Source organism: Bicyclus anynana, chromosome 25 (genome assembly GCF_947172395.1).
Source record: "Bicyclus anynana chromosome 25, ilBicAnyn1.1, whole genome shotgun sequence".
Classification (NCBI taxonomy): domain Eukaryota; kingdom Metazoa; phylum Arthropoda; class Insecta; order Lepidoptera; family Nymphalidae; genus Bicyclus; species Bicyclus anynana.
Window position 1 is genome coordinate 9,727,384 of NC_069107.1, and position 12,948 is coordinate 9,740,331.

General features: G+C 35.8%; 1 protein-coding gene across 1 annotated transcript in view; it reads right to left on the minus strand.

Annotated features, from left to right (window-relative positions):
* Positions 1–12,948, minus strand: part of LOC112054229 (zinc finger protein ZFPM1-like) — a 53,502-nt gene that overhangs the window by 21,842 nt on the left and 18,712 nt on the right. The gene's annotated exons all lie outside the window — the stretch shown is intronic.

Below are 12,948 nucleotides of genomic sequence, written 5' to 3' on the forward strand. Positions count from 1 at the left end.
TGCTTTCTTGCGTTTAGTTGCTAGCGTCACTATCAAAGAAAAGCTTGACTAGATATGTAATAATCTATCTAGAACTACTACGTAAACGATTAGTCAGCAAAAAAGTAAGCTCGTTTGACATTTCCGTCAGCCGACATATAAATTGAGGATCGGCCGCGGACGGTACGCACCCTTCGTACTACCGACCCGACTTTGTGTAAGGGCAGCTCACACGACGAGCGTTTAAACGCTGAGTTTATTTAAACTAATATTAAGATGAGAAGATAAGATTTTTTTTTTGTTTTTTTTTTTTTGACGTGACAACGTCTTATAATTCGATGAAGCCAGATGCAAACTCGAAAAAAGATGACGTCATGCGTCGTTCCCTCGCTCTAGGGCTGCCATCTTTTTTTACAAGAAATAAAGTATATTCTGGTCTATGAAGATTATTAAACAGTATTTTACAAAAACGAACATTTTCTTTTGTAAAATGCAACCATTCCATTTGTATTTTTTATGACGTTGTCACGTTCAACTATCGTCAGTAATCCGACTTTACAGACAACCGATTTTTTTTATTAAAATTTGCTCCGTAACTTCTAGGCTGCTTTTAAAATTATTTCTCTAATGGAAAGGAACTTAAGCAATTAACCAGAGACTCTCATTGCTCATCTATTTCGTAAAAATGCGAACTAGTTCGGCATTCCTGTCACCAGACACATTCATAAATAGAAGATGGGCCCTTCGTACTACTGGACTGACTTTGTATAAAGGCAGCTCACACGAGAAGCGTTCAAACGCTGAGCTTATTTATATCTAGGGCTTTAGTTGGTCATTGTCACACAAACACGTTCATACCAATTCCTAGTATAGTATTTCAGAGGAAAAGGGAATGTTTGTCGTATTAATCAAAATATGATTAATATTCTTTAAAAAATAAAATTAAACTAAATAAGTATATTAAGTTATTAAATACTTATATAAAAATTAAATAAGTATATTTAGTTATTTATTTTAATGTATAAAACATTAAAATAAATAACTAAATATACTTATTTTGATGTGTAAACTTTAATTTTTGACGGCGATCTTGTCGAGGCCGCTTGACGCGTATTTAATTATTATTATTGTAAGAATGGCGATAACATCGATCAAGTTACAGAGACTGGATGCGGGTGACTCAAGAGCTGATAAATAAAGGCCCCATCGATAAAGTTTTACATATGTAAGTACACATTATATAGCCTGCTGCAATATGTAAGTTGATTTTAATAACTCGTAAATCGTTAAGGATAAAAAAGGTGCCGACGAATTGATAACCTCCTCCTTTTTTTGAAGTCGGTTAAAAATTACCAGATATAATGATATAAATTTATGAATGTGAAACTAAATACCTACCTCCCTGCCAAATTTCATATTTGTAAATCTAGCGGTTTTCAATGTTTTGTGATAACTGACCTTTCACTTTAATATATTACAAGTATATAGATTAAAGTCTCTTTTTCATTCCAACATCAAAAAATTAAAAAATAATTAATTATGAGATAGCGTTTAAAACACGTGTTGTACTCATCACTAGCGGTTGAAACGCCGCCCGTCTGTAAGCTCGTTGTCTATAGAATGTCAAATGCTCTGCAATCAAAGTTTTATTACATTTTCTTGTACTCCCCCACAATGAAGGAAAAGTTTTTAACATTTCAGACTTTATGACGACCTTGCTGTCACAATCAACTTACATCCTGATTACAGCCATGGTCCGAGTTCGATTCCCGGTTAAAGTAAAGTACCTACTGGCCTCATAACGCTAGCCACAAACGGTCAATTATTCTCACGTTTCTGTAGCACCCACGACTATAATTGATCGTGTGTTGGTCACTGGGTACATGACTTGTATAGTATGCCGCGTGGGTACTGCCGTTTGCTTTTCAGAAACGTGAGATTAATTGACCGTCAATGGCGACCTTTAGGCTCGGAACAAGCGGGCGAAGAAGCGAGCTATGCTCGGAGTATCTCTTCGTGATAAATTAGAAATTGAGATCTACAGAATAACCGAAGCTCAACAAGTCACAAGGCCATGATGTATGGAAGTCCGTACAGAAGGCCTATGTCCAGGTGGACGTACATCAGTTGATGATTGAATCTATCAAACTGCCTCATTGGTACCATGGTTAGCTGTTACGGACATTGAGGTCCAGGGTTCAAATCCCGGGTCAGGCCAACAAAAAATACGTTATTGGGATTTTATTTCAAGAAAAATCTAATTAGCAGCTTGGAGTTGGGAAGTTAGCCTGTGTGCCTAGTGGGAGTTTTCACAATCGCGTGGACGTAAACGAAAATGTATATGGAATTGAAACAGTTGTGCAGTAGTGCCACTAGATGGCGCTGTTTCAATTCCTTAGAAATTCGCGTTTACGTTACGTGACGGTAACAGTATCAAACTGCCACTAGGCCCTCAGATCTTTCACCGGTCGTGTCGGTCTGCCGTCTCATCGGACTATGAGAATGAGGGAATAGAGAGTGCACCTGTGCTAGCGCACACACTTGTGCATTATAATATCTTCTGCGTATAACTGCGTTAATCTCGAAAATGAGATCGGCCGATAAAAAAAACCATTCGGTCGGGAGCATATTATTAAAAGTGTGGCTCAAATGATGATTTTATATTATACTCTAGTATCCTTGCGCACTTTCGGAAACTAAAACTACTAAACCCAAAAGTATTCATGACCTTACTTTGATTAAAAACTTAATGCAAACCACTATCACCATTATTTTTAGATTCCACCATTGTAGTAGCCAGTACGAAGTTTGCATAAAAAATTTAAAATTTGTGGTTTTTTTGGTTTTGTATTCAAAACCTGCGACGTTTACTAACAGTGCTGGAATTTCCGGTTTACTGGGAAAATTACTTTTACAAAAAACCTCTATGCAAATCGACATGTTGGGTTTAACCTTAGAGAAAATTACCTATAATATTTTTACTCTATACTATTAACTATTATTACTATTATTATTACTATTACTACTCGTTAAACGTGTTTGAAGATCTAAATTTCAATTTTCTTCAAAGTAACGTAGACCTTAACAGCTACTGCTTTAAGTTCACTTTACTTTGAAGAAATTTGAGGTTTAAATTCTAGTCTATGATTACAAATAAGATCGTTAGGGTTTAACTGTGTCGTTGCTCCAGTTACTAGCTAAATGATTCCGAATTACGAAGCCCTGGGTTCGAATCCTAGGTCAGGTAATAAGCTACTGAATTTCTTTCTTCTAAGAAATTTTCAGTTAAAATTCCCGGAGTTGGAAAGTTGGTGGTGTTAATCTCCCGTGCCTCGGAGACCTTGTTAAAGCTGTCGGTCCCGATTATTATTGGATTTAACATTATCACCCTAAACTCACCAACACACTTTGAAGCAGCGTGGTGTGTCTTTTCTCCATATCCCCTCTCCTATAAGGAGTAGAGGGCCGTTAGAAAGGGCTGATAATGATGATGGTAATGACCTAAAAAAGGTATAATTTTCAGTTAATTTGTAGATAGATAGAGGGATATTTAAGGACCCGCTCTCCCACTTTTTTTATACTTTACTAGTAGCTCTTGACTACAATTTCACCTGATGGTAAGTGATGATGCAATCTACGATGGAAGGGAACTAACTTGTTAAGAGGACGATGAAAATCCACACTCCTTTTGGTTTCTACATGACAACGTACTAGAACGCTAAATCGCTTTGCAGTACGCCTTTGCCGGTAGTGTGGTAACTAGCCACGGCCAAAGCCTCCTACAACCAGACCTGGACCAATTAAAAAAAACCCTCAATCGACCCAGCCGGGGGTCGAACCCAGGATCTCCGTCTAGTAAATCCACCGCGCATACTATTGCGCCACGGAGGCCGTCAAAAAATACCCACCATACTGCTCGAATACGGGTTGCATTGGACCAACTATACGAAAGAGTGATTTGGAGTCAAGTCCCACCATGCCACTCCAATATGAGCTGGCAGGCACTAACTAACCAATTATGCAGTACAACCTCCCCACAGATATGCGAAAGTTTGTATGAAACAAAACCATCAGCCGTCTCCTTCGCTCGACCTTTCAATTTTCGTCCGGCGTTTCTTATTTAGTTTCGCGCAAATTATCTCCAATTCTTCATATTATTAAACATCCAGGGTGGAACTAACCCCCCTGGGAGGAAGGGGGGTAATAGAGGGGAGCGGTCATCGCCCCGCCCTGCGTCCGGCTTACTTGTTCTTGTAAAATTTTTCCCCGATCTTTATTTTCTTTCTGTAGACGTATATAATTAGACGAAGCGCGCGTGTGTGCGTGGTGTTCACGCGTGTGTGTGTTGTGTTGAGCGTGTGTGCCGTGTGTGAGACTATACAGGGTGGTTTAAATAGGGCTGCCGAATTGGCGGAAATGGTAACGTAAGAAGTTTTATTGTGTTTTGGAGGTCATTTTAATGAATACTTTCTTACTGCCTCGCTATGACATTATATTGCTATTACATTGTATCTCCAGACACAGTTACACACATAAATAAGCACTTGGTTATATGCATTAAATATAAGTATATTGAAATGACTTTTTCTACTCCCATTTCGTAATCAACTCAATATAAATAAGGTCTTCGCACTTGATTATATGTATTAAATATAAGTATATTTAAATGACTTTTTGTACTCCCATTTCGTAATGAACTCAATATAAAACCTCAAACCATTTTACAAAACTGAAAATGCAAATGATTTTTTTTAATTTTAAATAGTTTCATGGCATTGTCATCTGGCTATCTAGGAGACCACGCCGATAAAAAATCAAGGAGGATATGCCAAATAATATATTATTTACCAAGATTAGTTAATTCTTTTATTTCTTGTTAGTAGAAAAAGTATTGTATGCCACTCCACGTAATTAACCATTGTAGTACTCGTGCTACAATGGTCCTCATAACCTGACAGCTACATAAATAACTATTTTAAATCTTAAAAATATAGAGTAATCTACTAATATATACTGTATCTAGCGTGTAGGGAATAAAAAGACAAAACTGCGATTCCTCAAAAGTGTATGTTTTTGAGATACAGTGTTTTGTTATTGTACGACAGCCTATACAAAATTTATCCCCACTACTAACTTCTAGTAGGAGCAAGGAAGTACGAGTTAAAGAACGTAAAGAAGAAAAGTTAAAGAACGTAAAGAAGTACGTAAAGAAGTACATAGTTAGTAAAGTAGTAGTAAGAAAAGTAGTAGATTTTGCTTTACTAATTCGTAAATCTTCTTAAAAATGCGTGGACATCGTTTCTTACATGAAAAACATGACTAATGTATCTCATTAGAAAAACAGGCGCCACAGTTCGACAGTGAGTCACATATGACCACGGAATACATAATAATTCAAAATGTGACTCAGTTATTATCGCTTCACGCCTCTAAGAACAACAATTCTTCTCTAATTTAGTTGACTCAAGAAGACTCAGTAGAAAAAGGTTTTCGAAGAAGAATGAAGCATCATTAAAAGAAAGCTATTTTCATCGATAGCAATGAATAGTTTTTTATCGATGAAAATAGATTCGTTAAAAAGATTTTACTAATTTAGGTACGTTATTTTTAATAAAACATACTTTTAAAATTTTCAAATATCATAAGAAGTTATTTAGCTTCATGCCAACCTTTCGCTATAGACTGTAAAAGTTTGATCTTCAGTAATGTTTTCCAAAGGGTTGTTTCAAAGCTTCAATGAAGTAATGGACACTTGTTTGTGTTGATAGATTGTGTTAAAAAAATTTGATTAAAAATACACCTATTTTTTGCGTGCAGAGTGTTGCTTTGCAAGTCTTACGTATACATATAAATAAAATAAAATAAAATAAAGAAAATTATACATAGTGATCTTATAGTGGATAATATGTAGAATTAGGTTAATAAAATTTATAATTTTGTTACAAAACGAAAATAAATTACAATTTTTAATTTCTTTTTGTAAGTACATACTCAAGTTACTTTTATATATATAAACGTATACATATAGAAAAGGCAAAATAAATTGCATAACCAGTTGGCAACCCTAGGCTTCTAGCTATGGTGCATTTACAGATTCTCTTTCTACAACCACTAAAGCTTCAAAAACTATTAAATGTATGCGATTGACATTCGTTATCGTTAGGTCACGTGATAGTCCATGTCATTCCCACGCATATTTTAATTTTCGTAGCGTTAGCGATTGTAAAAAGAGAATCTTTAAGTAACATGGCTAGACGCCCAGGTCTAAGGGACGATTTTTAATTGACGAATTTTTTCAATGTTCAGTTAAGGTTAGCAAGCTTGATTGCCTTGTTTTATATTAAAGGTTTTAGGTTCGATTCCCTCCGGTCAGTTTAAAATTTTATAAAGAAATACTTATTTATCTACTCTACTCGGTCTACTGGTCTACTCGGTCTACTGGTCAAAGTATTTTTTAATACAGGCATTATTACTACAGTAGTAGTTACCACCTCCTGCGCAGTTGGTAGTGCTGTAATCCCCAACAAAGAGGTCCTGGGTTCGATTTTCAGCTCGAGTAAGTTTTGGATTTTATATTATCTACATTGACTCAAGTCTCATTTGGCATCGTACCACCCTTCTGAAAAAGACGTATCGCCAAGCAATTTAGCGTTCCGGTATGATGTCGCAAAAACCCTTAGAAGTATGGGTAGATTACTTGTACCTAACAAATAATCCCTCTTCATCGTCATTTAACATCAGTTGAGATTGCTTTTAGAATTACCTACTTGACATTTGAAAAAAATAAACGAAAAAATTCATTAATTTGGTAGAAATGTTTTTCTTATATGCGTGACGTACAATATGATACAGGGGTTGGCAACCCTTGGTGTTAGTCCGGTTATTAGTTTTCTTGCCGGTTTCGGGGATGTTTTTGTTAGATTTCGATAATTTCGCGACAGCGCGGTAGGGTGGGGGAGGGGGTGGAAAAATCGATATAATGTGGAATCGGATGCGATTCCGAGGAACTTAATTCTAATGAAGCTTACATGTATTACTTTTACTTCTATATTGTATAGTCTAGTAGAGAAGTGAAAGAATCTTTAGAAAGAAAAGAAAATTATAAGCAATAGTTCATTACACGCGGAATAAAATTCTGTAAAAGATGTATTTCTTTTTTCTTCTGGGGAAAAATGATAAGCCTTAGCTTTTTTTTAATAACTTAAGAACTGTGAGTGACATTGTAAAACTGAGTGATCTCTAAGGAAAAAACATTGTCTAAAGTAAGCAAGGCATCATTAGAATTATTCTTTAAAATATTCAATGTACCTACTAATTAATTAATCACTGTACAAATACGTGTGTGAATTGATTATTGTAAATAATAATGATTTTTATAATGATATTGCAAGCTGTAAGGCGGAATTTGGTGTTTATTTCAATAAGATCTGACTGTAACCTGAATTCGCAATAAACAAATTTTGATTTGATTTGATTTTGATTTGATTTAAAAAATCTTTCAAAACTCTGATACGAGAATTTTTAATATAAGGCTTTCAAAATCGTAGACATTTCAGTTTGTCTTAGCACAGAATACGTGGTCCTGGTGGCATAACCTAAAAAAAGGAGCCAACTCAGCATTTTGCCGCATACTTTCAATAAAAAAGTATGCAGCACTGATTTTCAGTTAGGACCCAGTTCAGGTGTCGCCACGCACAAAGTTCTAAACTATTATAGATAATTATTAAGAACTAATTAAAACTAATTAGGTAGGTACATTGATCTAAAAAAACACAGAAAACTAAAACATAACGATGAAAAACAAAATTATTGATACAAATAAAAATCACCTGCAATATAATCATGTATACTTTTTTTGTTGAAAACTCTTTTTCCTTATTAAGAAATTAGATATCACGTGTCTCAAACGGTGAAGGAAAACATCGTGAGGACACCTGCATACCAGAATTTTTTTTAATTCTTTGCGTGCGTGAAGTCTGCCAATCCGCATTGGGCCAGCGTGGTGGACTATTGGCCTAACCCCTCTTATTCTGAGAGGAGACTCGAGCTCAGCAGTGAGCCGTATATGGGTTGATAACGACGATAACAACATATTAATTCGTAATTAATTAAAAATTAAATATATAAAAAATAAATACTATACTATTTAATCATACCTAGTATATTGCATACTTTTTATAGTTTGTATTCGGAAAGTCCCCAATGTTCCGGTACTGGAAATACCGTGTTTAAATTTAGCAATATATTCTAATGATGGACCATTGTTGGACAACAATTTGACTAATTAAAAATGGCCGCCGACCACAAGACCGGCGCTTAATTGTTTAATTAACTACATACAGAGTGCACAAATAAAAAGCCTGCATAAATGCATGGAAGCTTATAGACAGGATCATTGACATATCATTTGAGGCTGGTGGGAGGCTTCGGCCGTGGCTAGTTACCACCCTACCGACAAAGACGTACCAAGCGATTTAGCGTTCCGGTACGATGTCGTGCAGAAACCGAAAGGAGTGTGGATTTTCATCCTCCTCCTAACAGGTAAGCCCGCTTCCATCTTAGATTGCATCATCACTTACCATCAGGTGAGATTGTAGTCGAGAAAGTGTAATTAAAAAAAATCATCAATTTTCAACAACACTATTATAAAATAAAACATATATATAATTACGAGTATATATAATAAATCAGATGTAACAATAATGAAGTCTTTTCGCATTGTTTTAATAGTTTTTGTATTTGCTGTTCGTGGTGGAAGCAAATCTAACAAATGAAAGATCGTAAAAATCGGGCCAGCCTTTCTTGAATTTCGACTTTGTTAACCGACTTTAAAAAAAGAAGAGGTTCTCAATTCTAGTGTGTTTTTTTTGTATATATGTTATTTATCTGATTACTCGAAGACGCCTAGACCGATTTGAATAACTCTTTTTTTGTTTGAAAGGGTATATACTCCTGAGGTGGTCACATTTTCTTCATGTCAGGATCTGATGATGGAATCCTGGAGAAATCGGGGAACTTTCAAAAATCGTAAGAACCGCGCCTAGCTACCTTTTGAGTGATAAGTGATGACGGCTTAAATTAATACGAAACCGATTTAGCACCGCCTTCAAACTAATCAGTAGGTAGAACATAATACAATGTTATTTTTCGCTTTTTATTTTATTTTTATTTTTTATTTTTTATTTTTATTCGGTACGTTTTCTGTTTTTGAAGTCGGTTGAATTTTTTTTTTGTTTGAAAAATTGGTTCCAGATTGGTCTCATTTAATTTTCACGGAAATCTGTTCAGTAATTTTGTGTTAAAATCATAACATAATAAAAAACAAAAATAAAAAATAATTAATCAAAATTTCCCGTACTGTGGCGTTTATGACTATGACACACTAAAACAGAAAATAAAATATTTTTAATAACAAAAAAATTGTTCAATTACCTACCTCTACCAACAAGACCTATTATCTATGTATCTAAGAACAAGACTTATTCTATAATCTATCTATAGTCTATCGCTATAATATATGGTAAAAGTCATTCCTATTCTTATTTCTATGGCGTTGTATAAACTAAGGTTCGTCAAACCACATGTTCTTACTAACAGATAGACTTAATAAATATTTATATGTACGTAACTCTCGGACCTCGGCTATTAACTCGTGAGATTAATCACATACGGGGGCATTTCGATACCGTGGGGTCAGTTTTAAACATGTGTCAGACCTTATGTCTTAGGTGACGTCCACATGTTTTTAGGGTTCCGTAGTCAACAAGGAACCCGTATAGTTTCGTCATGTCCATCTGACTGTCTGCAGTTTAACGCAGACTATTATTACTATAGAAAGTTGTAATTTATAAAAAGTATGTGACACATGTCGACAAAGTCGTAAAATGAATTATCGAAAAATATTTTTTACTGTACTGTGGCGTTTGGCAGTGCCGCAGTACGGGCAATTTCGTCAAGTTATTTATTTTTTTTTTTATTAATTACAAGTTAGCCCTTGACTACAATCTCACCTGATGGTAAGTGATGATGTAGTCTTAGATGGAAGCGGGCTAACTTGTAAGGAGGAGGATGAAAATCCACACCCCTTTCGGTTTCTACACGGCATCGTACCGGAACGCTAAATCGCTTGGCGGTACGTCTTTGCCGGTAGGGTGGTAACTAGCCACGACCGAAGCCTCCCACCAGCCAGACCTGGACCAATTAAGAAAATCTCAATCTGCCCAGCCGGGGATCTAACCCAGGACCTCCGTTTTGTAAATCCACCGCGCATACCACTGCGCCACGGAGGCCGTCAAATTTTAATTTTACAAAATTACTGAAACCAATCTGAAAATATACTCTTTCAAACAAAAAAATATTTTTTTGTTTGAAAGAGTATATCAAAAAAATTTTAGTTATGCAGTTCGGCTCTATATGACATGGACAATGGACTCGTCAACGCCTTGAAGTTATGGGAAATGTTTATATGGAGATATCTGCATGTGTGAGACCATGGCCTTATTTTTACTGTATTTTTATACGGAACCCTAGTTTGAGAAGATAACGACATGAACAGGAATGTCGTATTATCCTCGGGTTATCTTGATTTATTTCCTTGTAAATTTGGATTAATGACTGGAACAATACTTTTTTTAACCGACGAAAAAAGGAGGAGGTTCTCCATTCGAAACGCAGCCCTCATTCGCACGAGAGATTTTTAACGGACGTTAAAAGAGCGTACAAATATACTATGAAGTTAAATAAAGATCAATTTCCAACGCCAAAAATTTAAAATGCCACACTACTCGAAAAAAACTCTCGTGCGAATGAGAACTACGTATTTCTTTTAAATGTTTGTTTTATATCTCGTAACTTCTTGATTTATTAACCAATTTAATGTTTTTTTTAAGTTGCTCATATTTTTGCGTGACGCATAAAAAATTTGGCTCTCTGTAATGTAACTCCAAAGCTCAACCAGCTGGCCTATTCACTATTTTGGTCTTTATTAACAACCTATTAAAATAAACATCAAATCTATTGACAAAATGTCATCTACCTACTATAAGATATCCACCAGTAAGCACCGGATGACATTTGTTACATAGAATCTCAATTTCGTATGTCAACTAGCATACGTCAAAGATAGTGAATACTATCAACTTTTTTATTTTATGACAAGTTACTACCTATACCTCTGACGATTACTACGTGGCATCGTAGCGAAACGCTAAATGGCTTGTATGTATGTCTTTGCCGGTAACTAACCACGGCCGAAGACTATCACCAAACAAAAATCTATACTAATAATATAAATGCGAAAGTAAGTCTGTCTGTCTAAACCGCTGAACCGTATAGGTATATATAACGAAACCAGCTGACGCCGCGCGGTCTCATCCGCGTGGTTCCCGTTCCCGTAGGAATACCAGGATAATGTATAGCCTATAGCCTTCCTCGATATATGGGCTATCTAACACTGAAACAATTTTCCAAATCGGACCAGTAGTTCCTGAGATTAGCGCGTTCAATCAAACAAACAAACAAACTCTTCAGCTTTATAATATTAATATAGATTTGGTATAGAGATAAAATGCAACTTAGAGCAGAACAAAGGCGAAATAATCTACGGATTAAAAAAAAAACAGATTATACGCGAACGAAGCTGCGGGCATTCGCTAGTTCACAATTAAAATAAAAATCAACACATTACGCAATATCCGATTAAATTTTCCATAAATTTTAGGATTTCCTCTGTTAAAAGCGTAATGAGGAAAACTATGTTCCCCATATTACATATACAGAAATTTCCAATTACATAACGCTACGGAATTTTACATACTCGTAACTTTAATGTGTTTGTCTTTACTAACATTATAAATACGATGGTATGTGTGTGTGTTTGTTTGTAAGTTTACACCGCAATTATTGGACCGATTTGGCTGTGGAAATAGATTATACCTACCCTGGATGACAGATTAGAGAATAATAGGCAGATAGAGCGGCTATTCCAACTATTCCAAACACAAATTCAAAAACTAATACATTCCAGGCAATTCGACGGCCTCCGTGGCGCAGTATTATGCGCGGTGGATTTACAAGACGGAGGTCCTGGGTTCGATCCCCGGCTAGGCCGATTGAGATTTTCTTAATTGGTCCAGGTCTGGCTGGTGGGTGGCTTTGGCCGTCGCTAAGACGTACCGCGAAGCGATTTAGCGTTTCAGTACGATGCCGTGTAGAAACCGAAAGGAATGTGGATTTTCATCCTCCTCCTAACAAGTTAGCTCGCTCCATCTTAGATTGCATCATCACTTACCATCCGGTGAGATTGTAGTCAAGGGCTAACTTGTAAATAATGAAAAAAATAAAAAAAATGAAAAAATATAACAGCAAGTAAAGTAATAATCACATAAACGAGTCAGCCCTTATATAGGCTTATAACAATAAAATAAACGAAATTATATGTTATTAAACGATACTGCCCACGATTCGCTCATGTGTACATAATTTTCTATTTTCGGAACAAACAACGTGTATCCTGCTCCAAACTATACCTCGTGCGCATTAAGTTGGCACCTGACTACCAAATACAACACAGTACAAACAACATTCGACCCAGGCGTCAAGTTACTCCGCACGAGTTCTACTTATTATTTTTATATTTAAACAAAATTAATTCAATTAGGTTCAACTAGGGTAAAGTATGTTTTCTGTGATATAGGTAAATTATTTAGTAATAATTTTTGTTTCTGATATTCAACCTATATTCGGCTCACTGTTGAGCACGAGTCTCCTCTCAGAATCAGAGGGATTAGGCTCCATTACGCTGGCCCAATGCAGATTGGTAGACTTCATACATTTAAGAAGTTTAGAAAATTCTCAGGTATACAGGCTTCCTCACGATGTTATTTCTTCACTCGCTGAGCTATGTCAATGACTTTGGTTCGTCTGCGGATCTCCTCATATCTGATTCGATCACGCAGAGAAACTCCAAGC